Source organism: Erythrolamprus reginae, chromosome 4 (assembly GCF_031021105.1).
Source record: "Erythrolamprus reginae isolate rEryReg1 chromosome 4, rEryReg1.hap1, whole genome shotgun sequence".
NCBI lineage: Eukaryota > Metazoa > Chordata > Lepidosauria > Squamata > Dipsadidae > Erythrolamprus > Erythrolamprus reginae.
In genome coordinates, this window is record NC_091953.1 from 89,891,280 (window position 1) to 89,918,554 (window position 27,275).

The following is a 27,275-nucleotide window of genomic DNA, read 5'->3' on the forward strand; positions in this document are numbered from 1 at the left end:
CTCCAAGCTCATGGTGGGGTGCTACCTGAGCAGTTGGGGAACCTGTCTTTGGGTCCCGCACATTGAAGTCCCCGGGTAGGGGTGCGCCGGCGGGACCCCCCTCATGCGAGTGCATGGCAGGGTCTCAGGTGAGGGAGAGGTCCCTCACCTGGACTAGCATCGAGCTACGCCCATAGTTGCCCAGGAATGTTGATTGCTACGTCATTCCGCCCCTGGAAGTATTTGTTTGACCCTGCAGGTCCACTGTTTTGGGTCATAGTTGAGCACGTTGATTTATGCTAATTTATGCTAATTTATGCTAATTTTAATTAAATAAATTATGCAAATTATTATATTAATAAAAATGACCCAAGTTTAAATCCAGCTCTTGTGTCCGTGTCGTTACTCCGTCTCTTCGGCAAGTATAAGCCCCAACTTCATGCAACTCCTTATGAAACAATATAGCTTTAGACTCCTGGTGATTCAGTTTGGCTCAAACCAGATAATCTTGTTTTGTTAGGATCTTTATGTTAGTTAAAAGGCCTCCATCTTTGTTGAATCCTTGGGCTCATATCAATGGCTTTTACTTCCTTGTAACTCCTACTAGAACTTAAATCATGAGCATTCATGAAATTTTGTTAATTTTTTTTGTTCCTCTTTCATTTGGACTATTTTGATTTAGATTTAAGGATGTGTAAGAATTGTATTTATCTGCAATCCAAAAAGCTAACATTGAAGGATGTCAAGATAATGCCCACATGCTTATGTAGTAACTCATATTCTGAGAAAATCTTTGCTATTTATCTTATATTGTACTATGTGATCCATGTACATATGCTGATAGAATGATATTTTTATATGGATTATTGGATGTTATTCTTTGATATATAAACAAATCATTACTTAAAACAAATTATTCCAATGTGATTGCCTATATGTTTTTTTTCTATAATTTTGTATGACAGGGGAATTTTAAGTTTATACAGCAGACCCTGCTAATGCAAATTTTTATGTACTGAATACAATGGTACCTCTAGCTAAGAATGCCTCTATTAAGAACTTTTCTAGATAAGAACTGGGTGTTCAAGATTTTTTGCCTCTTCTTAAGAACCATTTTCTATTTAAGAACCTGAGCCCAGAAAAATTTCCCAGGAAATTTGAGAGGGGCATGAAGGCCCGGCCAGTTTCTTGCCATTTCCCCTTTAATCCCAGCCATATTGGGCTTTTCTGCCAGAGGAGCCTTTTGGTGGGGCTGAAGGAGGCTTTAGTGCTTGGAGAGGGAATAAGCCACTTCGCTGTGGTGACTCCCTCGCGCTGCCTCCCAAACATCCGGCACGTGGTTGCCTCCCGGAGCATCTGGGTGCAGAAAGGCAAAAGGGAGCACTTCGCCCCAGCTGGATCAACTTGGCTTTAGCCAAACTGAGGAGTCACCACAGTGAAGGAAAGGTTCTGGCTACAAAGCGAGAGAGCAAGAGGAGAGGGGAGCCCTTCAGCATGGGAAGGAAGAGGAAGCAGGTAGAAGCAGCAGCAGCAGACGCCTTTTGGTCAAAGGAGCAGGAGGTTCCCCCCCTCTCACTCGCCTGGGTTTCTCTCTCTGGCACAGTGTATGGGAGGCAGCCTCACGGCAGGAAGTGTCAGGGCTGCCTCCAATCAATTCCTAGGAAAGAAAACTCTTGACTCCATAGATCCAGAGAAAAGTCCTCTTTTTTTTTTAAGCCTTAAAGTTTTGAATTTTTTTGATTCCCCTCACCTCACCTTCTTCCTTTGGCAGAAATTGTCCTCCTAATCTTCTTCCTCCTCCTTCTCCCACCCAAATTCCGAGCTTTTATTTCTTTCCTAATGGGTTTTCATGCATTATTTGCTTTTACATTGATTCCTATGGGAAAAATTGCTTCTAATTACAAACTTTTCTACTTAAGAACCAGGAAACAGAGTGAATTAAGTTCTTAAGTAGAGATACCACTGCATATCAGTAAAATGAAGTGCATTTTTATCCCAGTGGTGGGTTCCTGTTGGTTCATACCAGTTCTATAGAATTGGTAGCAGGATGCTCGCCGAATCATCAGCAATGGCCATCTGGCCATGTCCCCAAACCAGCTCTCGGAGGTGCCATAGGCACTGCCATCTTGGTTTTTTTGCTTCTGTGTATGCACAGAAGTTGGGGTTCTGGCACTGCGCATGTGCCCACACATGTGTGCAAGGAACACGCGCCCACATGGTAGTGAGGTAAGTCAGAACCACCCCATTTTATCCCATTAAGTAATCAACTTTCAGCAAAGACATATAGCGTTCACCCTTACTTCTTGAAGACATAATTTGTCTCCAAGACCGAAGACAATGGTCAGCTCATAGGTAAAATGCTTTTTAAATTTAATTTTTACTCATACATCCATTTTTTTATATTTAGTTTAGAGCAATGATTGTTATAATAATGAATATAAGAAAGATATAACAAAGCTACTTTTTAATCAGAACAAGCAGATCACTTATTCCGTAAGGCATGCTTAGATTGCTATTCTTATCAATGCTCGAAAATTCTCCTTCTGCATACCATTCATTTTTATGAGAAGTAAACAATATAAACATGGAAAGAGTAAGTAGGAGCAAAACATAGCTAACAGTTTTTATACTATTTTTCAATAAGGCACTATATTTTAATTTTTAAGCATTTTTGAGAGGGAAGCAATTTCTGATTATTAAGCATCGATTAATATAGAAATGGAGCATTCACTATATTTTAAATTTCTTCCCATAGGAAACATCTCTAGTGCACATTAACTACAACAATAATGTACATTTTGCAGATAAGGTTTTTTTATTATTATTTGGAAATGACTACAAACTGTGTACTTTTTCATTTTTGAGTTCTATTATAGCAGTGTTTCCCAACCTTTTATCAGCCGTGGCACATTATTCGTATTTTCAAAATCCTGGGGAACACTGAAAGGGGGGGGGCGGGCTAAAGAAAAGTTTGGACAAAAAAAAACCTCTCTCTTCCTCCCTTTTGCTCTATTTCTCCCTTTCTCTCTTTTCCTTCCTTCCCTTCTTTCTCTCTCTCCATCCCTCTTTCTTTCTTTCTTTCTTTCTTCCTCTCTTTTTTGCTCTCTTTCTCTCTCCCTCCTTCCCTTCCTCTATGTCTTTCTCTCTCCCTTGCTCTCTCTCTCTGTCTCTCTTGCTATCTCTTTCTTGCTTTTTTCTCTCTCTCTTGCTCTCTCTCTCTCTTTCACTGTCTTGCTATATGTCTCTTTTTGCCTCTCTTGCGCCCCCCCCCCGTTCCCATCGGACACTTGCCGTCGACGCCAGAGAAGCTCCAGCTGGGCGGGGCGCTGCTGGTACTTCCGTCCTGGGGCTCCCGCTCGCAGCTGTCCCCCGCCTCCTGCTCGATGCCGCGGTTTTCGGCACTCTCCTGCTGGGCCCCAAAGAAGGAAGGCGGGAAAAAGGTGCGAAGAATGGAGCTCTCCATCTAACTGCCTTCCTTCTTTGGGGCCCAGCAGGAGAGCGCCGAAAACCGCGGCATCGAGCAGGAGGCGGGGGACAGCTGCGAGCGGGAGCCCCAGGACGGAAGATCCGGCAGCGCCCCACCCAGCTGAAGCTTGGCGGCACACCTGGCCATGTCTCGCGGCACACCAGTGTGCCGCGGCACACCGGTTGGGAAACGCTGTATTATAGCATTATTTTGTAACATCATTGATGACTTCTTTGGACAGGCAGATTTTCTTCAGTCTATTATTTTTCGTGTAGATTGACAATTTCTGATTGTTGTCTCTGCAGTGAATAAGATTTCTGTATTGCTCATCTTTTACAGTTTCTTCAGGGAATAAACTAATATTACTTCTGGATACCATGGTCAATGTTCCTTGTAATTTTTTTTTGGTGGAAAAGTATAGTGTCTGAGGCGGCAGTCCCTTTGGGACTGGGCGACATAGAAGTATAAATAAATAAATAAATAAATAAATAAATAAATAAATAAATAAATAAATAAATAAATAAATAAATAAATAAATAAATAAATAAATAAATAAATAAATAAATAAATAAATAAATAAATAAATAAATAAATAAATAAATAAATAAATAAATAAATAAATAAATAAATAAATAAATAAATAAATAAATAAATAAATAAATAAATAAATAAGAAATTCCCTTCTTTTTTATTAAAAGAAATTAATAATAAAACAAAACCAAAATCTATTACTATTATTACTATCTTCTCCTCTTTTTCCATCCCTGTCTCCTCCCCCCTTGTGTGTGTGTGTATGTGTGTGTGAACTCTTGAACCATTTCCAATAACAGGTGAGGGCTATTGGAAATGGTTCAAGAGTTCACACACACACACACACACACACACAAATGGCTGGGTTTTTTCCCCTCTGTTATTATTTGGGTGCTTTTTACCATATGCTTTAAATCAAGAGTCATTTCTCTCTCTTTCTCTCTCCCCCTCTTGCTCTCTCTCTCTCTTTTCTCTCTCTCTCTCTCTCTCTCTCTCTTTCTCTCTTGTTTTCTTTCTCTCTCTCTCTTGCTTGCTTTCTTTCTCTCTGACTTTCTTTCTATCTCTCTTGCTTTCTTTCTCTTGTTCTCTCTCTTGCTATCTCCCTCTCCCCCTTTCTCTCTCTCTCTCTCTTTCTCACTTACTTTCTCTCTCCCTCTCTCTTTCTCTCCCTCTCTCTCTCTGTCAGCGAGGGAGCTTTGAGAGAGCGCTTTCTCCGAGCGCTTCGGGAACACCTGCCCTACCTCTACTGCAGCCCCCTTGCTGAAAGTTTGGAACAAAAGTGCTCCCAGTGAGGGGGCTGTGAGAGGGGCGGGGCGGGCATTCCTGAAGCGCATGGAGAAAACCCTCTCTCGCAGCCCCCTGGCTGGGAGCGCGGATGAGAACAAGGAGAAGAAGCCACGGCCACCGCTGCGGGAGAAGTCACGCCCCAATGCAGGAGGCGGAGGAGGAGGAGAGGGGGCGGATTGGGCAGGAGGGGGGCAGTGTCGAGAGGCCAGGGGCGCGAGGGGGCCAGAGGCACTGTGGGGAGGCAGGGGCGGCCGCGGCTCCCTTTCCTTCTACTGCCAGTGCCTCCCTGCCCCCACACCCACCCCGTGGGCTGGCAGGGGGATGGGAAGCGTGCGCCCGTGGAAAAGGGTGTGCGGGGGGGTATTTTGGGGCACGCGTGTGTGCGCGCTTGCAGATTACAGGGAACACTGACCATGGTAACTTTCATTTGTACAACAGGGCAACACCTATTTATTCTATATTACATTTGATTATCAAAAATTCAGGAAGTAAGATAAGGAAAATCTAATTTGCTCTAAGGTAATAATAAAATAAAATTTATAATTAGAAATAATTTTCCTTCTAAGAATAAGAACAATATAGTAGCAACATTCAAAGCTCAGTGAAACAAAATTCCATAGTTATCACTTGAAAACAGAGTCCTTGAACTGACAAAAGAAAAGAAGCTGACAATAGTTTAAAATGTTACAAGAGGGATTTATTTTTGTCAAGAGATCATTGTTCCAATCTTTATTGGAATAATAAGAGCAATCTTCTTCTTTTAAACAATATTTTTCTGACTGTGTTTGGACATTTATCTCAGGTGAATCACAGGAAGTGTCAGGGCTGCCTCCAATCAATTCCTAGGAAAGAAAACTCTTGACTCCATAGATCCAGAGAAAAGGTACTTTTACCAGGAAAAAATTGATTGCAGCAAAAGCCAGGCAAGGTCTGAAGCAAATGTGTACAAAAAGACAAATGGAAATTAATCCCAGCCCCAGTAACGAGACACCCAGAGTCCAATCACTGGCCAGGAAGATATTTTGGGAATGTCTCTGGTCCAGGTGCACTGGTCCTCCTCCATGCATGCATTTCCCAGGATGATTGGCTTTGAAGATAGTAAACAACCCAAGCTGGCCTTTCTGAGTCAAGGTCTCCCCATCACTTCTCAGAAACTCCAGTCTCAATCTATCTTCATGCTTCCCCTCCCACATAACCATTGCTCCACCCTCCATTTCTATGGAAGTGGCAGCAAACTTGAAAAGAAGTGTAGACAGCCAGACTGACATTTCCCCCCCCCCCCAAAAAAAACCCCCAAAACAAAACAGGAATTAGCCCTAAAACATGCACATAGATAAAGCAATATAGAAACAACTAATCCATCTAGGGTTTGTCAGGTTTTTCATGTGAAAGGTTTGGAGGACTTTGGGTACCTGGACATATTTAATATCTTCCCACTTGGATTGCAAAGGACAGAAATGCTTCAATTAAACTAAGTATTGGACATTTACCTTTATGTTTCCTGGAATCTAGAATCTCATTAATTTCAAAATGCTGCTTGGTGGAGATATCAATTCAGATGAGCACTGGTGGGCCATCAGGTATAGAACAAAGAGGAGAAACAGTTTCAGGTTTCAATAAATTGCAGTGAAACATGTTTAAGGTTCTTAAGCAATTCCAATGCAACTGAATTAACGATTGTAACAATGGGAATGGTCCAACTTATTTAGAACCTAGCTTTTAAGATTGCCGGGTGGATTGTAGATAATTTGTGGAAAGATAAACCCTATCACCCACTTTAAAATCTTTTGCTTCTATATGTTTCTTGTATGCTTCCTGTGCTCCAGGGTGGCGCAGTGGTTAGAGTGCAGCACTGTAGGCTACTTCAGATAACTGCTAGCTGAAGTTCAGCAGTTCAAATCTCACCACTGGCTCAAGGTTGACCCATCCTTCCATCCTTCCGAGGTGAGTAAAATGAGGACCCAGATTGCTGGGAGCGATATGCTGGCTCTGTAAACCTCTTAGAGAGGGCTTTAAAGCACTGTGAAGTGGTATATAAGTCTAAGTGCTATTGCTTCCTCCTGCGTCTTACAGGCTACCAACCAAGTGTTTTGGAGTTGTTCTATCCACTGTGCCAAGGAGGGTATTGAGTTTTCTTTTGAAGCAGCTGTGGCATAGCTACAAAATTCTGACCAGAGGCCACCTTAAATGAAATACTACATCATACATTGAATGATTGTATGCCACTTCTGCAAATGGTAGAAGGTTAGCTTAATTGTCTTGTTGGAATGTAATAACTTAAGTACAGTTCCAGGACTGAATTAGTTTTCCCATATGTCCTATTAGTTTGAGGATGATGGACAAGCTTAAGCCCTGGGAGGTTCCCAACAGCTTCAGAAATTCCTGCCAAACTGTGATTTGTTTCTGGTCCACGTGCAGTGGTTCTCCTTCATGCATGCCTTTCCCAGGACAGTTGGCCTTGAAGATTGTAAACAACCCAAGCTGGCCTCTCTGAGTCCAGGTGTCCCTGTCACTTTTCAAAATCTCCAGTCTCAGTCCTCCTGGATGCTTCCCCTCCCAAATACTCATTGCTTCCCCCTCTGTTTCCATGGCAGTTGGCAGCAAGCTTGAAGGGAAGCAAAGATGGTCAGGCTGACAGGAAGGCACAACTGTCATCTTTACAAGTTTATGAAGCTTCTCCATGAACTTGCAGTACAAATCAATACTGCAACCAAAGCTATTGGGAGATATAAGTGTTTAAATCTCTCAAGTGTTTCTAGGTCACCTTTATAACAAAGTCTTACAGTTACAGGTCTTCCTCTTAACTGAAATAAGAACCTATGATAGATGATGATGCCATTTCACAATGCTATTAGTAGGAGGACTGAAATAAGAGAATACAAAGCAGTTGAAACAATTTAATCCAAGGATCATGGGATTTGAGACCGACCTAGTTATGCTGATAGAAGTACTTCCATGCAGAAAATTGCCCTACATTGTTTCTATCAGCTCTTAGTTTAATGAAAAGTAATAAATGCTTCTGAAATTTATTCCAAAAGAGAGAAGAATTTAGGTGAATTTTTCTTCAATAGTATGATGTCTTTACAATGTATTAGTTGACAATAACCAAGGTGGCCAAAACAAGTATTTAAATATCTTATATTTTATTCTCTCTTTAGCACTCTAGAGCACTTCTAGCTTCTTGTGCTTTAATTCTATGCTATAATTGAAGGATAAAATTATTTCCACTGGGCTTTCATAGAAGATTATATTTTGCATTTCCATAACCCCCATATAGATTCCCCAAGTGAACTCAAGAGTTTTTGTTCTTTCAGGTATTTATACCTTCAGAGTAGAACATTCTGATCAAAGATGGAAAAGTACAATAAAATGTGTCTTAACACAGCTAATACACCATCACTGAACACTATCATGAGAAGACACAAACCATTTTCACTCCTAGTACAATGGCAGAAAGAGGATTGGGCTACATGTTCAAATTCCTCCTGCACTTCCCCAAAAAGGTCTGGGTGAACAAATAGATTTCTGCAAGACTGAAAATCTTGTTTATATTAATCAGTCAAAATAGAGCTGTAAAGGACCTTGGAGGTCTTCTAGTCCAACCCCCTGCTCAAGCAGAGACTCTATACCAGTGACCGCAAACCTTTTTTTCTTTGGGTGCCGAAAGAGCATGCGTGCATGCTATCATGCATTCACAAGTGCCCACACCCAAAATCCAGTGCCTGGGGAAGGTGAAAATAGCTTGTCCCACCCTTCCTGAGGCCCTCTGGAGGCCAGAAATAGCCTCTTTCGCAACTTCTGATGGGCCCAGTAGACTCGTCTTTCGGTTTCCCCAGGCTCCAAAGGGGAGCCAGCTGGGGGAGAGTAAAAACGCCCTCCCAGAGCCTCTGCTTGAGCCAAAAATAAGCTGGTCAGCACATACATGCACATTGGAGCTGAGCTAGGGCAACAGCGCATGTGCCAGCAGATATAGCTCCGTGTGCCACCTGAGGCACACGTGTCAAGGTTCGTTATCACTGCTCTGTATTTCAGAATAACAGAGTTGGAAGGAACTTGCAGATCTTCTATTGTAACCCTTTTCCCAGGCAGGAAACTAGGCACTCTGGCTCCACAAAGGTGAAAAACATCACAATATGTCACGATCTGACCCACAATGTGCTTGAGTTTGGCCTTATACCATTTCAAACATATGGCTATCTAGCCTTTTCTTTAAAACCTCCAGTGATGAAGCACTTACAACCTCTGAAAACAAGGTGTTCCACTGGTTAATTGTTCTCACTGTTAGGCAGTTTCTCCTTAATTCTAGATTGGTTCTTCTTTTTTTATTATAATTTCAATCCATTGTTTCTAGTTTTGCCCTCTGGTGCTTTGAAGAATAAATTGACCCACCCTTCTTTGTGTCAGCCTTTCAAATACTGGAACTCTGCTATGTCACTCCTAGTCCTTTTTTTCTCTAGACTGACCAGACCCAATTCCTGCAACTGTTCTTCATATGTTTTTGTCTCCAGGCCTTTAATCATCTGAGTTGCTCTTCTTTGCACTTTTTCTAAAGTCTCAATATCTTTTTTTATAATGGGGTGACCAAAACTGGATGCAGTATTCCAGATGTGGTCTTTCTAAGGATTTATAAAGCAGTATTAATAATACTTTGTGTGATTTTGATTCTAAGCCTCTTTATACAACCACAGATTTTATTAGCTTTTTGGCCTGCTGCTGCACACTGCTGGCTCCTGTTTAAGTGATTGTCCTCTAGGACTCCAGGGTTCCTCTCACAGTTACTGCTTTTGAGCAAGGTTTTGCTTAACATGTACTTTTATACCTTTGGTTTTTCCAGCCTAGTTTTAAAATCTTTCTCTTGTCCATATTAAATTTTATGTTGTTGGGTAGGGCCCATTGTTCAGGTCTGTCAAGATGTTTTTCGATTCTGAGCTTATCTTCTGGGATGTTGGTTATTCTGGCTAGCTTGGTGTGATTTGCAAATTTTCCCTTCTATTCCCTCATCTAAGTCATTTATGAAGATATTGAAGAATACTGGGCTTAAGATGGAACCTTCTAGTACCCCACTGCTTACTTCCCTCCATGTAGATGTAGTACTATTATGGACTACCTGTTGAGTATGATTTATTAGCCGGTTACAAATCCATATGGTGGTGATGCTGTCTATCCCACAATTTTCTAGTGTACCAAGAAATAGAGTGTGGTCTCACTTTGTCAAATGCCTTGCTGAAGTCTAATTTTACTACGTAAATGGTATTTCTGTGGTCAACTAATTTAGTTACTTTGTCAAAGAATGAAATAAGATTGGTTTGGCATGCTCTATTTTTAACAAATCTGGGCTGGCTGCCAGTTATAACTTTATTTGTTTCTAGATGTTCACAGATATATTTTTTCATTATTTTTTCCAGTATCTTCCCAAGTATTGATGTTAGGCTGACAGACCTATAGTTTCCTGGGTCTGCTCCCTCTTTTTTTAATATAGGAACCACAGCAGCTTTTTTTCAATCCTCTGATAGTTCCCCGGTGCTCCAGGATTTTTGAAAAATATAGTATAATGGTTCTGAGAAAATATCCTTTTACCATTTTTTGTTGCATATTTTAATTTTTAATTCTAGTCTGTCTTTTACAGTTATATTTTTGATAGGTTGGGCTCAAGTTTCTTTTTGCATGAAAACTGATGCAAAGAAAGAGTTAATGCTTTTTCTCTACTGTCTGTTATTTCCTTGCAATCTTCTCTCATTAGTGGACCAATGTTTCTTCGACTCTTTTCTTTGTTCATTCTAAGCCTTTGCTTTCCTGACTTCATATTTGCACATTGATCTGATCTGAAAGAATATCTGAATATCTGATATTCTGCTTTAGTTATGTGTCCCTCTTTCCATTTTTTGTGCTTATACCTTTTGTCTTTTAGTTTATTGGAGAGATCTTTGTGCAACTCTGCTGGTTTCAGAGTTCATCTATTTGTTCTGCTTGGTTGGGTGGCCTCAGTGATGGTATTCAGCCGGTTCTATCCAGATCGAGCAAACTGCAGATGGCTCCACCTGCCTGCCTGGATGTGAGGACATCACATTTTTGGTGCTGTGTGCATGTACATAAGGCTTTGTGCAAGCGTGGATGAGGCACATGTGAGCAAAGCGAGTGTGGGTGTGCTCTCACATTTGCAAACCTGTAAGAAAGGTGGCTTAATGTTGTATGTATGTATGTATGTATGTATGTATGTATGTATGTATGTATATATGTATGCATGCATGCATGCATGCAGGGGTGGGCTACTGCCCGGATGTGGGGGAACGCAGTGGGGTAGTGAAAATAGAGCTCCACCCCAGAGCACCCATTTTCACTGAAAGATGTTGAAAAAAAATGCAGGGCATCCTGCATAAGCCACGCCCACAGTATGTTGATAAAAAATTTTGGTAACATTTCACTGTATGTATGTATGTATGTGTGTGTGTGTGTGTGTTTGTGTGTAACATGGAAACATGGAAATATCAGATATGGTGCAACAATTGGTTAAATTATTTGTAGAAAATTGTTTTTGACAGTTTTATATTAATTGTCCATCAGTGTAAAGTCTGAACACAAACACATTGCAAATTTGCTAAATAAATTAGTATCTAATACCAATATCATAGAAGAAACATCTTAAAAGTTCAAAAAACATCATTATCATCAATTTATTTATTACATGTATTTTTCTTTTTCTTTTTTTTTTAAATTTTTATAAAATTTTATTACAAATATATACACATTTACATACAATATGTTTTATATTAATACAATGCTAAATCAACGCATAACAAATAAATGAACAAACAAACATGACAAACAAACAAACAAAAAGAAAATATTCTTTAAAAAAAGATCTAATTGCTTATTTAAGTACATTAATAACAATAACTATTCACTTAGTATATTTTATAATATTTGTACTTGTATTCCCTTCAGGAGGTAAGTTTTGAATGATTTTTGATTTTAAATTATTTTCTGGTGAAGCATGTTGTGTCCTCAGCGTATACCATTTTCTCTTGTAGGTTGTCACTGTTCTTTAAATCATTTAATTCTTTCTTATCCGCCTTCTTTTATTCATATTCAATTTCTTTAATGTCATACAGATCTTTTTTTTATAAAAAGGTTTTTTGTATATATGTCTTTTGTATTTTTTTTTCTATGTAATGAAAAGGATATAAAGTATTGTTAATTTGATTTTTTCTTTTGAATTTTATTTCTTTTCTTAAACCAGTTATAAAGATGTATCCAGGTTTTATCGTGTTCGGAATCCTCTTTATTTTTTAATTTAATTGTTAGTGCGTCAAATTCAGCACAGTCTAATATTTTTTTAATTATCAAATCGTCTTCAGGTGGTTCGGGTTGCTTCCAATTTTGGGCTATCGTTATTCTAATTGCTGTCAATATATGAATTAATAAGTAGTGTTTGTTTTTTTCAATTTTTTGATCTATAATTCCCAGGAGAAAGGCTTCAGGTTTTTTATTTATCTTCATTTGTAAAATCTCTTCTATCCAATTCTGCATTTTGTTCCAGAATTTTTTCATTTTTGAGCAGGTCCACCAAATGTGGTAGTATGTCCCCATTTTTTTACACCTCCAACATTTTGGGCTTGTTCCTTTATACATTTTGGCTAATGTTGCCGGTGGAAGGTGCCACCTATAATACATTTTGTATATGTTTTCCTTATAAGCTGTAGATTTTGTTAATTTATAGTTTTTGGTCCAAATTGATTATTACATGTATTTTTCACTCTTCTTATCAACAACAATTCTTTCAATTTTATGGAGAATATAATAGGAAATGATAATTTATTTAATATATATGACCAACTCTGAATTATTCATGAATATATAATTAAACTATATTTGAAAAATGCCAATTTTAAATGTTTCAACCCCAAGGCAAAAATCGATGATAGTTAATGATAAAATGTCAGAATGCTTGTACATGGAGCATGAATTTCAACCATTAAAGAAAAAGAAAGAAAGAAAGAAAGAAAGAAAGAGGGAGGGAGGGAGGGAAGGAAGGAAGGAAGGAAGGAAGGAAGGAAGGAATAACTTTTACAGAACTCAATTTAAATAACTGGGAAGGAAAAAGCAGAGACAAGCAAGGCTATAAAAGATATCTTGGCGGTAATCCCAAAATAAGATCAAGGAAAAAGGGAAAGGAGAGCAGAAATAAAATGAGTTGAGGCACCCAACAGAGCAGCAAGAAGACAACTAGCATCAGCAGCAGAAGCTACATGTCATTTCACTAGACTCAGGAGTTTAGCATTTAGAATGAAAGAAGAGCATAAGATTACATAAGTGGAGGTTAAAATTGAACCAATTAAATGAACATAGCTACATTAATCAGCAACTGAGTCTCCAATATATTTTTCTGAATAGTCTACATGTAACTAAAATCTACAAACCTAACAGTTTTGGCCTTTGTGCTTACATAGCTTGATGTATTTATTATTGGTAAATAGATTATCCTAATTTCCTTTAATATTTAAGCCTCTAATATCAATTTAACTTTATTTTATGAAGTAAAGAATTGGCATTAGAATATGCATAATTTATATACTATCACTTTCTTTATATCCTCATGTTTTAGTTGTCTTGATACTTTTTCTATTTTTTATGTCATCCAAAATCCATTGCAATTGGGTGGCGGATAAATTTAAAACAACAGTAATTCCTAGTAAGCAATGATCAAGCATATCTGTGTGAGAACATTTGTACATTTGTACATTTTTATTTATTTATTTATTTATTTATTTATTTATTTGTTTGTTTGTTTGTTTGTTTATTTATTGGATTTGTATGCCGCCCCTCTCTGTGGACTCGGGGCGGCTAACAACAGTGATAAAAACAATATGTAGCAATCCAATAATAAAACAACTAAAAACCCTTATTATAAAAACCAGACATACATACTGACATACCATGCATAAACTGTAGAGGCCCAGGGAGAAAGAACATCTCAGTTCCCCCATGCCTGACGGCAGAGGTGGGTTTTAAGGAGCTTATGAAAGGCAAGGAGGGTGAGGGCAATTCTGATCTCTGGAGGGAGTTGGTTCCAGAGGGCTGGGGCCGCCACAGAGAAGGCTCTTCCCCTGGGTCCTGCCAAACGACATTATTTAGTTGACAGGACCCGGAGAAGGCCCACTCTGTGGGACCTAATCGGTCGCTGGGATTCGTGCGACAGAAGGCGGTCCCGGAGATAATGTTAACTTACAATAAATGGATTATGGTAATTGGCAAACTGCATAAATGAAAATTGATTTTATGTATGGACTCATATAGATTGCTTTTGTGTTATAATTTGTCAATAAAATAGGTATCAATATAATAATGATTCAGGGGCGTTGTGGTTGGCTCTGGCCCAGCTCCTGCCCCAGAGAATGGGGAGGTGGATGCAGGGGAAAATTCAATATGTCACAGGCCTGTGTTATTGCCGACAGAATCAGTTCAGAGTTCAGTTTCCTTGGATGAAGAAGAAGGTGGGAGTGACTCGACAGAGGAGGGCTTGGCACACAGCCCAGGCAGTCAATCTCCCTTATCTCTCATTGATTCAGATAGTGACGTTTTGGATCCACGCAAGCGCAGAATTATGCGTAGCAGAGACCAAGTAAGAACATATTACAGGAAATAAGGGAGGCCACCTGTGTTTGGGTGGGGCTCTAGTAATTAGGGCTGCTGCTATTGTTGTGTCCAGAGGACAGTTAGGATTTGTACCCGCCCCATATTCCTTGGGCGGGAGAATACTGTAAAATGATTGGCTGGCTCAGCCTGGCAGCCCAGGGTATATATATAGCTGCCAGGCACGGCTGTGTCGTTGTTGTTGTCTTGTTACTTGTTATGAAACCGTTACTAACTGTTCTAATAAAAGATCCGTCTTACCCAGAGAGTCTGCAGTTGATTCTTGTAAGAATCCAACATCTGGCGATGAGGAAACGAGCACCAGAGAAAGGTAACCAAGGGAAACGAAACCGCTAAACTTTCCCTACTACTCGGGCCACCGGAGCGCCCTCCACCGCCCACGCCACCACTGCACCACCGCCGAGCTCCTCAGCCACTCGGCAGCCAAGGGAAACCCCCCTGGGTCTTCCCCACCACCCATGCGCTGAGGGGAATCCTCTGTGACTTCGCCACCGAGCTCTCCCAACTGCTCGGTGGCCACCAGCCTCTCACTGCCACCGCGCCACCGAGGGGACCACCACCAGGGCTGCTGCCATGCCACCAAGCAAATCAGCTGCTTGGCGGCCGAAGAAAACTTCCCTGGGTTTTCCCCGCTGCCCACGCTGCTGCTCCACCAAGGGGAAACCCCGGTCTTCACTGCCGAGCTCTCCCAGCTGCTCGGCGGCCACCAGCCTCTCCCTGCCGCCGCACTGCCTAGGGGACCGCCACCAGGATTGCTGCCATGCTGCCGAGCAGATCAGCTGCTTGGCGGTAGAAAAAACTGATGGCCACAGTGCCGCCGCGCCGCCGGGCTCCTCATCTGCTCAGCGGCCCAAGGAAACCTCCAGTCACGCTACCGCCGTGCCACCGAGCCCTCAGCTGCTCGGCGGCCGAAAGGAACCGCAGGCCACGCTACCGCCACGCCGCCAAGATTGGCGGCCAAGGAATCCACTGCCCAAGCTGCTGCTCGGCGGCCACCGTAATTTCCACAGGCCGCAAATTGCCGCAGCCACAGGAGTCTCCTGCAGCCTTGCCGCCCTTCTCATCTGCTCGGTGGCCATCCACGGAGCCCTCTGGCAGCCACAAAAACTCTAACTTCAGTAGCCACCAGCAGGCCATTTAAATGTATGAACCAAAGACCTTCATCACCTCCATGGCGAGTCACAGCACATTTCCTGGTACTTTCAATCCATTTGACCCCAGTAACTACACCTGGGAAAGCTTCCTCGACCATTTTGAATGCTACCTCAAAGCACATGACCTTAACAAACTGTCAGAAGCTCGCCATACAGCATGTTTTTTGAACGCCTGAGGCAAACCCATGTTCCGCATGGCACATGCTTTCGTGGCACCACGGGTAGTCTATGAGGTTCCATGGGACGAATTGATGGACAAACTTAAAAAACATTATGCTCCTGCTCCATCTTTCATTTCATGCCGTTTTCATTTCCGCTGTCGCATCCAGGCAAAGGGGGAGTCAATCACTCAATACGTGGTTGCCCTCCAGGATGCAGTGCGGGACTGTGATTTTGAAAATCTGGAACGCTCCCTGTTGGAGCAGCTGGTTTGCGGGGTGCGAGACCTTCAGCTTCAGCGCTGCCTCCTAGCCCACTCCAAGCTCACCCTAGCCATAGCCATTGATGACACCTGTGCCGCGGAGACGTCATTCCACTCGTCCGCTGACATTCAACGCCGTATTCCGGAAACAGTGAAATCTCCTCCACAACCGAGCATTCACGCGACAATCTGCACCTCTACTGACAACACCAGCCAAAGTGAAACAGTCGCTCGACTCTGTACCAACACCAACCACTGCCACCGCACACCAACTCATGGAACAGAGGACCGCACCACCACAACAGTCGACTTACCCACCGTGCCCCAGCTGCGGAGATCCACACCCTCGCTCATCATGCCAATTTCGCACGGCAACCTGTTACAGCTGTGGAAGAGCGGGTCATCTATCAAGAGTCTGCCGTTCGACTCCCAACCAACCCGCCAGCTGTGCCGCACAGTCACGCAACACACAACAATGTTTGCCAGAACGCCGTGGCGACTGCTTCGCCATAAAACCTGATTGAGAGCTATTTGATGGCGAAGAAGAAGTATTTTTAGCAGCTGGAGATGGGACAAAAAAAATTTCTTTGGTTGTAACTATTGAGGGGTCACCCCTAGAAATGGAAGTAGACACTGGGTCTGCCAGGAGTTTAGTTTCCTGGGACACATTTTTGCACCTTGTTGCAGACCCATCCCAAGCCAAATTGGGCCCAACAAGTGTAAAACTGAGGGACTATCAGGGAAACCTAATCCCAACCAAGGGGGAGGGGAACTTTCATGTCAAAAAAGGGGCATATTCTGGAATTCTTCCATTAATAATTGTAACTAAACCCCTACCATCTCTTTTGGGGCAGGACTGGTTTACCAAACTAGGGCTGTCTGTATCGGGAATTTACTCAGTGACCCCTGATGTATATTCTTGCATATTTGATGAGTTTTGTGATGTTGTTATGTGGGAACACCAATATCACTTAACCTAGATCCAAAAGTGGCCCCTATTAGACTAAAACCCAGACGAGTTCCTTTTGCACTCAGGAAAAAAGTGGATGCAGAGTTGGACAAACTCATCCAGCAGGGGGTTCTAGAGGCCACTGATTATTCCAAATGGGAAACACCGCTGGTAATTCCTGTCAAACCCGACAGGTCTCTCCGCCTATGTGGAGACTAAAGGCGACATTAAATCACGCCCTTAGCTCCAACCCTTACCCGGTACCGGAGGTACAGCACTTGCTACACTCCCTCAGCCAAGGGTCAATTTTTGCAAAGTTAGATATGGCGCAAGCATACCAACAACTCCAGGTGGACAATGCCACTGCGGAGGCTCAAACTCTGGTCACCCACCGGGGCGCATTCCGTTGTCACCGCCTCCAGTTTGGCGTAAGTGTGGCTCCTGGCCTTTTTCAGAACATCATTGAAAGGTTGCTAAACGGACTGCCTGGCGTAACGCCATATTTTGATGATATTTTTATATCAGCCACCTCACAACAACAGTTACTCACACGAGTTAGGGGTGTCCTATCCCGTTTCCGAAAAGCAGGCCTTCAATTAAAGCGTAGCAAGTGTCATATAGCAGTTTCCCGTGTTGACTTCTTAGGCTACACCATAGACGCTGCCGGCATCCACCCAACACAGTTTAAGATATCAGGTATCAAACAAGCACCTGCACCTGTGAACAAGTCTGAATTACAGGCCTTCTTAGGCCTCCTCAATTTTTACAATACCTTTTTACCACACAAAGCAACTATAGCAGAACCCCTTCATCGTCTATTGGGAAACGACAGACCATGGGTTTGGGGAGATGCGGAACACTCTTTGCCTTTCGCAAACTCCTTAAAACCCACCTCTGCCATCAGGCATGGGGGAATTGAAACATCTCCCCCTTGCCCATGTTGTTTTGGTGTTAGATTGATTGTGTGCTTGTTTTTTAATATTCTGGGGTTGTTTTTTATGAATTTTTTAGCTTAACATTGTAATTGGATTGGTGGGTATTGGATTTGTTATTATGTATTGTTTTTACTTTGTTGTGAGCCGCCCCGAGTTTGCAGAGAGGGGTGGCATATAAATCCAATAAATCTAATCTAATCTAATCTAATTTAAGGCAGTCAAGGACTTACTGTCATCTGACACAGTCCTTATCCAATATAATGACCAATGGCCATTGGTACTTGCTGCAGATGCTTCCCCTTATGGCATAGGTGCCGTTCTCAGCCACCAATTACCCAATGGCTTCCAAGCCCCCGTAGCATATTTTTCAGGAACATTGTCCAACACCGAGAGAAATTATAGTCAGACGGACAAGGAGGCCTTAGCCCTTGTAGCGTCAGTAAAGAAGTTTCATGACTATTTGTATGGCAGACCCTTCATTTTGCAAACTGACCACAAACCCCTATTGAGCATAATAGCGGGCACTAAAGAGTCTCCTCAATTTACATCCCCTAGAATGACCAGGTGGTCAGAATTTTTAGCAGCCTATACTTACCAGTTACAATATCGTCCCGGGAAGGATATGGCACACGCAGATGCCCTTAGCTGTTGTCCCCTACCAGTACAGTAGAACCCCAACTTACGAATTTAATTGGTGCGGGAAGGAGGCTCGTAAGTCGGAAAGCTCGTATGATGAAACATTGTTTCCCATAGGAAACAATGGAAAAGCAATTAATGCGTGCAACAACAAAAAATAAACCGCAAAAAAACCGCTGCTGCCCGGCTGTCACCTTTTAAAACAGCCCGGGGGCTGTTTTAAAAGGTGACAGCCAGGCGGGGGGGGGGGGGGCTTCCCAGCAGCCAGCTTCCAAGCAAAGGGGGGAAAGGAGCGGGCGGGGGAAAGGGGGCAAACCCCACCGGAGGAGCCCGGACTCGTTCGCCACAAGCTCGGCGGCTGGAAGAAGGGCGGCTGGAAGAAGCAGACTTTTTAGCCTCGGCAGCAATGGGTGGCGCTGGCGACAGCAGCAAACAAGCAGCAGCCAGCAAACCAGACGAGCAGGTGCCCCGCGCGCAGCACTAGACAAAATGAGGGCGCGTGCGAACTCGGTGGAAGGCAGAGGGTGTGAGGAGGAGGAGGGGGGCGAAAGCCGATGCAAGGAGAAAGAGGAGGGGGTGGGGGTGGCGGGGAGGCATAAGAAGAGATGCTGCCTTGTGCCTCGTTTCCTCTTCCCGCCGCCACATTTGGAGCCCGAGAGGGGGAAAGAGAAGAATGGAGAGCCGGAGGCGGACGTCGCTGCCGCCTCAACAGCAGCCACGGGAGGGGAGTCGCTGGAGCTGCCCCCGGACTTTCCACCAAGCCCAATGCCGCCAGCCCACATGCCCGCCTCTCCCCGCGGCGGCGGTAGTGCTGCCCAGCGCTCCGGCATTGTCCGGGCTTCTCCCACCACGTGCAGCCCAGCAGCTCGCTCCGGCTGGCGGCGGCGGAGGAAGGCGAATGCGGCTTGGAAGCTGGGAGGGGGGCGGAACGTCTTTGGCCACTTAGCTCTTCCTCCGAAAGGAAAGCGTGGAGGCTGCCTCTCTCCTCCCATATTCCGCCCCCCTCCCAGCTTCCAAGCCGCATTTGCCTTCCTCTGCCGCCGCCAGCATCCAGCTCTTCCTCCGCTTCTTGCTTCTCTACAAAATGACAGCCGGGCGGAGCCCGGCGGCGGCGGAAGGAACGCTCGTACCCCGAATTTGGGCTCGTAAGTAGAATCAAAATATCTCTCCCCTCCTAGCTCGCATCTCGAAATGCTCGTATATAGAGCAGCTCTTATGTCGAGGTTCTACTGTACCAGTTATAGATCCCTCACCTATATCACAGGTCCTCCTCGTAGAGGAACTTAACAATTCATTGTCTGCAACTGACATAGCTGCCCACTCCTCCTCCGATAACACCATCCCTCAAGTCATAGACTGGGTTAAACGGGGGTGGCCCACAGGAGTTCTACCCAGCGGGTTTGCCCCATTTAAAACCCGACAGAGTGAGTTATCTACACATAGAGGGTGTTTACTGTGGGGATCACAAGTCATCGTTCCTCCTTCGCTACAGGATGTAGTGTTGTGCCTCCTCCATGAGTGCCATCCAGGCATTGTTCGGATGAAGGCCCTGGCTCGCAGTTATGTCTGGTGGCCGGGTTTAGACCAAGCCATCCAGACCTGGGTAGATCGCTGCCCAGAGTGTCAGAACTCCAGGCCCATGCCACCAGAAGCTCATCCAAGACAGTGGGAAATTCCTAGAGCGCCATGGTCCAGAATCCACCTTGACCTGGCCGGCCCTTTCCATGGTCACCAATTTATGGTATTAGTAGCGCTTATTCAGGCTGGGTAGAAGTAGACATACTACAATCCACGACATCAGAGAGCGTAATTAATGTGCTATCTCGACATTTTTCCACGCATGGGTTACCCGACCAGTTGGTAACTGACAATGGACCCCAGTTCACATCCTGACAATTCCAGGTATTTTTAGCCGCCTTAGGAATCAGACAAATTTTAACAGCCCCTTGGCATCCTAGTAGCAACGGCAGGGCAGAACGGGCCGTGAGATCTACTAAAGAGGCCCTCGGCCATCTCAAAGGGTTGGACTGGAGGAACAAGGTAAATCTCTATCTAATAACTCAGCATTCAACTCCCTGCCCCACCACAGGTAGGAGCCCAGCAGAGGCACTTATGGGCCGACGCCTGCATACCAGGTTAGATAGGATTCACCCCACATATACTTCTAATACAGACAGGGAAACACCAAATGTCACGAGAGCATTTGTCCAAGGAGATTTGGTATATGTCCAAAATTATGGGGGGGGGGGGAGAACATCATTGGGAGCCAGGTTGGGTCTCTGAAGTAACAGGCCCTTGTTCTTATAGGGTCCAACTAAGTGACGGATGAACCTGGCATCGGCACATAGACCAACTATGCCGACGAACCGTAGAAGCTGCCATGCCGGAATCACAAGCACCATCCATTCCGCCAACCTATACCACACCATCTGACTATTACAGAAATCTCTTGCTCCCTGGACAATCAATATCAAAGACTAATACCACAACCATTACACCAGGAAATACACACAGAAGATCAACCACAACCATTGTCTAGAGCAGTGTTTCCCGACCTTTTTTGAGCCGTGGCACACTATTCACATTTACAAAATCCTGGGGAACATTGAGTGGGGGTGGGGGGGCGGGGGGGCGGGGGGGGGGCAAAAAAGTTTGGACAAAAAATATCTCTCTTCCTCCCTTTCACTCTATTTCTCTCTCTCCCTCTTTCTCTCTCTCCCTTCCTTCCTCTTTCTTTCCCCCTCTCTCTCCATCTCTCTTTGTTTCTCCATTCCTTCCTCCCTTTTTTGCCCTCCTTCTCTCTCCCTCCTTCGCTCCCTCAATGTCTTTCCCTCACCCTCCTTCCCCCTCTTTCTCTCTCTCTCTTGCTTTCTCTCTCTCTCTTGCTGTCTTTCTCTCTTTCTCTCTCTCCCCCCTTTCCCTCTCTCTTTCTCTCTCTTGCTATCTCTCTTTCTCTCCCCCCTCTCTCTCCCTCTCTCTCCTTCTCTTACTATCTCTTTCTCTCTCTTTCTGTCTCCCCCTCTCTTGCTATCTCTTTCTCTCCCCCTCTCTCTTTCTCTCCCCCCTCTCTCTTTCTCTCTCTCCCTCTCTTGCTCTCTCTTTCTCTCCACCCTCTCTCTTTCTCTCTCTCCCTCTGTTGCTATCCCCCCTCTCTCTTTCTCTCTGTCCCTCTCTTGCTACCCCCCTCTCTCCCTCTCTCTTTCTCTCTCCCTCTCTTGCTATGTCTTTCTCTCCCCCCCTCTCTCCCTCTCTTTTTCTCTCAGCAGCGACAGCAGGGTGATCAGCTGTGAGGCGGAACTCTGAAACCGAGGCACAGACGGCGGCGGCTAGACCTGTTGCTAGACGCCGTACATGCTGGCATTGCGCTGGGCATGGACGTGGGGCTGGAGCCTCCGTCCCAGCCCAGCCAGCAGGCAAGTGCCAGCCACGCAATTCCAGCATGTCCAGCCGCCGCCGGTCTGAGCCTCCGTTCCGGAGCTCCGCCTCACAGCTGACCACCCTGGCGCCGCGCCACGGCTACTGCCCGCTACCGCTGCCGCCGCCATCACTCTCCCGCTGCACGCCGCTCTCCCGCTGCCGCCGCCCTCCCACCAGGCCCCAAAGCTCACCTGCTGCCGTCGCCAGGAAAGCTCCAGCCGGGCGGGGCGCTGCAGCTGCCGCAAAACTTGGAAGGCACAAATAATGAAGCTCAGGTTCCGGTCTCACAACTTTTTGATCTTCGCAAAAAGTTGCGAGACCAGAAGCTGAGCTTTTTTCTTCGCGGCACACCTGACCATGTCTCACGGCACACCAGTGTGCCGCGGCACACCGGTTGGGAAACACTGGTCTAGAGAAACAAAATCATCATTGCCCCTATCAGGGGCCGAACCCCGCCATTCATCAAGGCCACACAAGCATCCCGCTTATTTAGAGGATTTTGTGTGCACCAACCAGGTGGGAAGGGGTGTTGTGTCCAGAGGACAGTTAGGATTTGTACCTGCCCCATATTCCTTGGGCGGGAGAATACTGTAAAATGATTGGCTGTCTCAGCCTGGCAGCCCGGGGTATATGTATAGCTGCCAGGCACGGCCGTGTCGTTGTTGTTGTCTTGTTACTTGTTATGAAACCGTTACTAACCGTTCTAATAAAAGATCCGTCTTACCCAGAGAGTCTGCAGTTGATTCTTGTAAGGATCCAACAGCTATCAATAGCAGCATGTGGATTTGGCCATTGTGGAAGAATATCTTATCAGAGTTCGTCGGGAATCCTGTGTCTTCTGGACTTTGTTGCTTTTTCACGCCTTGGAAAACAAAGCAGAGCAACGTGTTTGTGTGTCTTACTTCGTTGGAAGAAGAAGGGGTGTGAAGTTTCTTCACAGCTGCTAGCTAAGTACTTAATGACTGCTTAAGGATAATTGTACAGACTACCCGGTTGTTTTGGGATGAGTGCTCTTTGCCATACAAAAAGAGTGCTTTGTTTATTTTGCACTTTGTGATAAAGAACATTGTTTTGAATTTTTAAACATGTGTGCGTCTGAAATTTGTATCCTTGCATTTTTGGGAGGCTCCTATCAGAGAGCTCGGCAGAACAAAGGGTAGGCATAATAGAGACAAGTAAAAAGAAAAAGAATCAGAGAATTAAGAAGCACAATGCATTAGTTTGTGTGTAAAAGGGATTTACAGATACTTAAGAACAGAATCTATGAAATGTTAGTCACTTTAATTTAAATATCCCAATGTCAAAAACAGATGAATATTACTCTGAAGTTTTAATCATCACCACATTATCTGTAACATTGCATATTTCTTACCTTGAGGATATATTAATCTTTTTTTTCCTTGGAGTTAGCAGAGAAATAGTATTCATTTCATGGCTTATTGCCTAGTATTATGAAATTACTAATTTGTTTATAACGTCAATACCTTTCAGTCTTATACCAATGTTTGTATGTAATATAAACTGCAAGAATTGTGTATTATTAAATATATCTTGGTGAACAAGACGTGCTCCGATAGTATCCCCCAAAATGACTAAATTAACATAAAGTTTGGTTTCTATTCTGATAGCTCCAAAAGAAAAATATATTCAACTTGGACAAATTATAAATTATTTGTTTTTTAAAAAAATCTGAATAAAAGTCCCACTTTCCTTTGTAAATGAATCAGGAGCACTTTGAGAATTTCAGACCTGGTCTTTTGTGGAGTGGTTAAGGCATTCATTCTGGAAATTGGGAGGTCCTGAATTTCAATCCAAAGTCACTGGGTGACCTTGGGCCAGTCACTTTCTTTCAGCCCTAGGAAGAAGGCGTGGGCAAACTACTTCTGATATCTTTCAAAGAGTTGTCCAGGTAGTGTCAGATAATTGGAGGAGAGGGGGAGGGGGATGTGAAACATTTTCACTGCTTACATAGCAAATAATTAAATGAATAAAATTTTGATCACATCTTTTTAACATGATTATATTACATGATGGTTTTTTTTACTGATGATGATTATGCAAAGTAAAATATTAATTCAGGGGTTTTTAATAAGGTGTATTGGACTCCATACTACTTGGGTGGCTTTAAATAATATAAGAAAAAATGGTATTAGTATATTATAAATTGTACTTGTAATACTTTTGCAGAATATTTTCAATGCTGTTATGTTCAAGATTTAGAATTTGTATGCATGTTGTCAGAGTGCAGACAATGTGACTGTAGCAAAATACAGTAAGCAGGTGTATCTTTCACATAGTGGTTTATCCATAAGGATATACATACTAGGCAAAACCCAGCAATCAATAATCAACTACACCATGGAAGCACCACACACACACACACACTGAGAGAGAGAGAGAGAGAGAGTGAGAGAGAGAGAGAGAGAGAGAGAGAGAGAGAGAGAGAGAGAGAGAGATGCCCCAACAAGGCTTTCCTTATAATACAGTCCCTGATGACTCATTACTACCATTGCATCATCATTACAGCATTACGCTATTCCAGCATTACAACAGCTGGTGAGCTTTAAATCATTTCCATAACACATATATAGTGTCAAGCCATACCTGAATTATTAACTACTTGAAAGTCAAGAAAAACAAATTGTAATAATAATAATAATAATAATAATAATAATAAGAAGAAGAAGAAGAAGAAGAGGAAGAGGAAGAAGAGGAAGAAGAAGAAGAGGAGGAAGAGGAGGAGGAGGAGAAGAAGAAGAAGAAGAAGAAGAAGAAGAAGAAGAAGAAGAAGAGGAAGAAGAAGAAAAAATAATAAAGTTCTAACTTCTTTCTGTAAAAGGCATAAGTATAAAAGGTACTGATTTTTATACCACTTTGTATATCTAAGCAGAAAACCCTTATCTAAGGAAAAGTTTGAATAAATAGTAAATATAAATAATTTTAAAAACCAATGAAAATACACAAGGAAAGACTCAAAGTGAAACTGAAGTGACCATTGATAAGGAGAAATTGAAATGAAAAGTGGCAACACATGTTACAATAAATAAGTGTTTTTACAAACAATAAAAGACAGGTTAGATCTAACAAAAAAAAGGGCTGCTTTAACAATGACAGAGATCATGTGAAATGAGGATAAGCCTGTGAACCTTCAGAAAATTTTTACTAAAATAAAGTTAAAAGTGACTTGCAAAATTAACAGCTGGAGGCTGTCTTCAGCTGCCATTCAAAACTTAATTTTCAGTACTGAATAAGAAATGTGATTATTATTGTTTTTTGGATGCTTATTGGAAAATAGTTCAGATTATCATTTATATATGGAAAGTGCCAGTTCGACCTTCGCTTTTTTTCACAAAACAGATTTCTTTTTTTAAGTTGCAAGGGCAATTCCTGGAGATTTTTTTAAAAATCTGGTAATCTTTTGCCAACAATTATCAGCTAAATAAACCAAATTCTCCACCCCTTTTCTTGAAGGATGAATTGGGGAACAGCAAGAAGTTATTTACTAGCATAACTGATGTTATCATTAATTAATAACATGATAAAAGCACTGTTTTGTACTATTAATGTACTTTAATTAGCATAGGAATGTATTTACTGATCTTTAAAGATGCCTTCTTTGCTTCTGAAAATATGGGTAAGAATTTTAAAATCATATATTTTTTTGGCACTTTCCTTTTTTAAAAAGTTATCTAAATAATTGTTCCCACAAATAGTCATATTTAAAATTCTATTTACCATACAAATAGCACCGAGGAGGGTCTTTTCATGCCAGCCCAGCATGAATAACTATCTCTAATAAAATGTTGATTTTTATTATATTTTTATATTGTAATTTCATAAATCCAACACTTGGTTGTAAGGCAGAGATGGAATGGATTTCAGCGAGTCCCATACAAAGTAATGGGATGATCTTGTCATTCCAAAGTTTTTGGAAGTTTTAAAGAGATTGTTAGAAATATAATACTGGGACAAAACCAAGGGTCTGAGAAGTCTATTTTACTGAACCCTCATTAAATTCGGAGATATATATTCAACATGTCAAAGTAATGACCATAAGCGTGATAACAACAACAAATTCTAACTGCTATTGTATAAAGTAGATTCTTATCAGCTACAATGAGTTTTCAAGTTTGTGAACTGGTACTTTTGATACATGGTGCATACGTGCAGAAAATGAATTAGTGTATCCTACTGACACATGTATCCATAGAGATATACATGCATATAAAATAATATTCTTTTTTCATTATGTTCAATCATTCTCATCTTAAACTTTCTTCTTATTCTTTTTTCTTTCTGTGCCAGAAAATGAACCCCAAACAAACTGCTGGATTCAAAAAGATAGAAGAAATGTCACTTCACAGGACTTTAAATCAAGGTAATAATAATAATAATAATAATAATAATAATAATAATAATAATTTATTAGATTTGTATGCCACACCTCTCCAAAGACTCGGAGTGGCTCACAACAGTGACAAACAATGTGACAAATCCAATACTTAAAAACATCTAAAAACCCATATCATTAAAACCATACAACTCAGTCATGCCATACATAAACTATATTAGCCTGGGGATCATAGATCCCTGTAAGCTGAGTTATGCGCCATAGCGCGCTTAGCTGCAGCTGTCAGTGTGCGGTTTTTTAACCCTGCCCAGGAGCCAATCGCCTACCTTTTGCAAAAGCCTACCTTTGGCGATTGGCTCCTGGGCAGGGTTCAAAAACTGAAAGACGCAGCTAAGTGTGCCATGGCTAAGTGCGCGTGGGGGCACACTTAAGCTGCGCGCGTGAGGATGTGCCCCCCCCAAAATACCCCCCGTGCACCCTTTTCCACGGGTGCGCCATCCCCATCCCCCTGCCAGCCCGTGGCGGGGACGTGCCGGCAGTAGAAGGTGCTGCCCCCCGCCCACCCAATCCACCCCCTCTCCTCCTCTTCCGCTGAAAGAAAAGCGCAGAAACTGCCTGCTTGAGCCTCCCGTAGCTCCACCCCTGCCTGTCATTCTCCAACGGAGGTCTGCAGCCACCAGCTTGAGCCTCCTGTTGCTCCATCCCACTTTGCCTGTCATCCTGGACCTTCATTGTGTTTTCGGGGAGGAGCGGCGGGAAAGCCCTGTGCCGGCCAGGAAAGCCGGCTTTTCGGGAAAGCAGCGCACCTTTTAAACACGCTGCTTTCCTGCACCTCTTTCCTGGGGGGGGAGTGGCCTCCTCCCCCCGTGCCCAGGAAAGAGTTGAAAGAAAGCAGTGCATTTGAAAAGCCCTGGCAAAACACAGGGCTTTCCTGCCGCTCCCCCCCGAAAACACAACGAAGGTCCAGGATGACAGGCGAAGCGGGGTGGAGCAACAGGA